Here is a 4,262-nt window from a genome sequence, read left to right as displayed (position 1 = left end):
TTTATAATTGCAGACACTCTTAAGTCTTAAGTCACTCTTATTCAGAGTGACTTACTAGTGTGAGATCAGAGTAAATGGCATCCTGTCAACAAACTGTAAGAGTGTAAAGGAAAACAATTAAGGGCTACAAGGTGCTAACCATGATACTGACCATGATATATACTGTCACAATACTGTCACGATACTGACCACAATACTGACTTGATACTGACCTTGATACTAACTGATACAGGTATGATACTGAAATGATACTGACCACGATACTGACTTGATACTGACCTTGATATTAACTGATACAGGTATGATACTGAAATGATACTGACTTGATACGGACCTTGATACTAACGGATACAGGTATGATACTGAAATGATACTGACCACGATACTGACTTGATACTGACCATAATACTGATAGTGCGTTCAGACGGGCAGACGCAAAGACAAATGGGAGTATCATTTGGAGCAGCTACATGCATCATTGTATCTTTGCATCATGTCGCTGGCTAGTAGACTGCGTCTTTGCGTCTGCCCGTGTGAACCCAAGATGACCATGATACTAATTGATACTGTGATTATAAACTACTACTCAATTAGGGCTGGTTGTCCGAGTTAGGGCCCATCACAGTGGTGTCCGGTGAGAACTTAAGTAAGGCCAGGTATCGCTGAGAATATCTGGGTTGTAAGGCCAAATATCCTGTCTCGTACGGAAGGCTATGGAGTCTCTTGCACGGTAGCCTGGGGTACAAGATGCTTTCTATGGCATAGGCAGCTCCCGGCAGGATCCGCCGGGAGAGTCTCGACATGAGACTAATTAATTAGAGCGACAGAGAGAGAGAGCGTGTGTGTGTACGGGTGTGCGTTTGTGCATCACTTTAACAAAGGTGCAGACGATCAGAAATCGGCAGAGAGTGATCAACGTTTGCGTTACTATGCCGAATTGAAGTGGATTCGTTCCCAGACTTTTATTCTCCCTGGAAATAAAAACGTCTGGGTTTCCGAGGCTACTCGCACGGAGCGTAGCAAATGTTGCTAGCTATTAAGTATCTGCCATAACCACTCTATAGGGTTTGACTGGATGCCCATCACAATGACGACGACGCCAGTCAACTGGATGTGCGCCCACAATGACGTCACGCCACCCGTCCATACCCACATGTAGGGTCTACATTGACCTGATGTCAGCACTAGATACTGTATATCTCCGTTGTCTCCATATACAGTATGCAGCTCTAGGTGAAAGCCCTCGTTACAGTCATGATATTGACCACAATACTGACATGATACTGATCATGATACTGACCACGATACTGACATGATTCTCCCATGATACTGACATGATACTGACCATGATACTGACATGATTCTGACCATGATACTAACCATGATACGTACCATATATATATATATATATATATATATATATATATATATATATATATATGCTGAGGAAGGCTTGACGCCGAAATGTGTCAGTGTTTTGTCTGTCTGTGCTGCACAATGCAATAACTAGAAAAAGTGCCCTTCTGGGCACAGGTCTCCACCAGGATAGGAATGTAGGACATTGCAGCTTGCCTTCATCTGGTGGTTGGATAAAAGGGCAACAAAAGTAAATTATCCACAGATCCGTGCAGTTAGAGGTAAAAACACTTTTCGGCCAGTTATAGCGCCACCTTGAGGCTGAGTTGAAATTGTTCATGTGGCATTTCGTCCTCGGCCTAGTGGGAATGTGCGTGCACAATTTCACGGAAATCACGCGATGTGTTCATGATTTGCAGCATTTTGTTTGAAACTGAGCACTCCTGTGAACTTTGGAAGCCAATCTTAACCAATCAGGATGGAGTCTGAGAAATCTGAAAGACCGGTTTCGTTGAATGGCTCTAGAGAGACTGTGTACCAATTTGCGCGATGTTTGGACAAAATCTGTAGGTGTACTGTGCAAAAACTTGTTTTGCACAAAGCGGCCTCCTGGTGGCGCTATAACAGGCCGTTCTGGAAAGTTTGGGGCAGAGGTTCATCGTTGGCATCCAGGGAGTATGTGTGCAAAATTTGGCATCGACCGGGTTAACGGTGGCTGAGATTAGCTGCTCACGGACACACGGACGGACGGACGGAGTGCAAAACATACTCTCCCCCCATGCCTTCGGCCTGGTGGAGACGAATATACCTTAAATGGACTTCGGAGTGCTGGCTATCTCTCTATAACAGTGATTCTTTGTGAGCCGTGCACCCGGTAAACTGCATGTTTTGACTGAGTGCTTGTTTTTCTCTTCTTCAACCTACCTACTCTTAACAACATTCTATCTAAACTAGATACTCTAGCAGTTAGGAGCCACAAGGGACATGATGAGATACTAAGATAGGGCCTAGCTCATGTCCCTTGTGGCTCCAGTGGTCCACTGCCTAGAGGACATTTCAAGTGGATGTTTTACTATTTCCAGTTGTCACTGGGGACTTCATCCAGAACATGTGTGTCCTTGCACAAGAGCCATTATGCTGATCACATCCAAAAACACTCGATTAGAATATCTCTGCCTGGTCGACAAATGCTATTCATGTCATATTATCAATCATGATTAGCATTTGTGGTCAAGAAACAAAAGCATACCGTGAACTGTAGTAGTAACTAACAGTACAACTAACTGCTGCTGCATAGTGCATACTATAACAAACATCTATCAAAACTAGTCACAGAAGTGATACAATAAATAAGGATTGCTTGGGGTTGATGTAGAGTCCTCAGGAAGAGGTGATAGTGCAGAGCGGCAATTGGGGAGTGAGTCTTGGCGTGAAAGTCCTTGCTAATAATGTACAGACTCCAGTCTAATATTCTAGCAGACCACACCCAAGAGTCCTAGACATTAGACATTAGGCTCAGGATGTAATATTTAATGACAATAGAACAATGTTTTATTTACAGCACTGTAACAGTCACAATCACACATCAGCAAGAGACAAATATAGACTAACTAATTGGTTTCCAAACTGGGGGCCCCAAATTATTTTGTGGGGGTCCCCAGATGATTAGCTTAATGTGCAACATTGTTTTCTCACTCAACAGCAAACAGTATAAGTGGTGTATCTAAAGTTACAATTTAATGACCTTTAAGACCTTTTTAATACCAAATTGTCAAATATTGCAAACATTTAGCCTCGTTTCCAGTCCATAGACCCAGTGACGGATTAACCCCTCTCAAGGCCCTGGCGCTTCACCAAATCAAAAGGCCCCTACTGATTCAGCCAATTAATTAATTAATTAATTCACATGCATGCGTTTAGCGCATATCCACTACTGCCTGCGCTGCCCGCTGGCACACAAGACAGTAGGAACTGCCGCACTGGGCACAGCCTTTCCAACTTCAGTCTCTGCTAAACTAACTGCAATTTTCCCGAAAAATAATTAGCCTATATCTTCAAGCTCCATTAGCAGGCAGCAGCATGTTTTGTCTAAATTGTCTTTGTGGCCAACAAATGTAGCTACATTTGCAAACAGTGCTGTTGACCAGTGCTGTTGTTACATGGTCCATATAACGTGTGCACAGTGCACCAACAGACAATGCCAATATGCTATATTAATATTAGAACGTTTTAAAAACAGATTAATTATTGACGACAATGCAACCTGTGGGTGCAACGTCACTGAAAACTTTCATAATAGCAATTCAATTAATTTACTCACGAGTGCTGGAATCGTGAAATGGAGGATGTAAGAACACACTTTTGTTGCATTAGAGCAGGGTAAATAAAGTTTTGCGCCAAGGTCTTGTTTTTTTTTTTTTTTTCACTTAATTTTTATTGAAGGATAAAACATACACAACTGACAAGACAATACGGAAAGAAAAAAGACAAAAAGTAAACGAAAAAAAAGGCTGCATTTCTCATATTACAAAAAACTTTCAATGAAATCCAATTGCAATATCGCTAGGCTGAGAGAAGAAATTCCACTTTTCCCACTTTTTATAGAATTTATCCTCTTGTAGTCTAAGTATGAATGTTAGTTTTTCCATAGAATACAGTTCCTCAATAATGTCCATCCATTGATCTTTCGTTGGTGGGTCCTGCTGGCACCAGCGTCGTGTGATTGCTTTTTTACTTGCTGCTAAGAGGATCTTGATTAAATATTTATCATGTGTTAGAAACTCTTCAGGGATATTTCCCAACAGTAGAAAAGAAACAGACAGAGGTATCTCAAAACACAGAATGGTCTCCAAGGTGGAATGGATGTCCTGCCAGTATTTCTGAATTTTAGGACAAGACCAGAAAAT

Source organism: Protomyctophum parallelum (assembly GCF_964188405.1).
Source record: "Protomyctophum parallelum genome assembly, chromosome: 13".
In the NCBI taxonomy this organism is placed as follows: domain Eukaryota; kingdom Metazoa; phylum Chordata; class Actinopteri; order Myctophiformes; family Myctophidae; genus Protomyctophum; species Protomyctophum parallelum.
The sequence above is the reverse complement of the archived record's forward strand: the minus strand, read 5'-3'. Positions refer to the sequence as shown.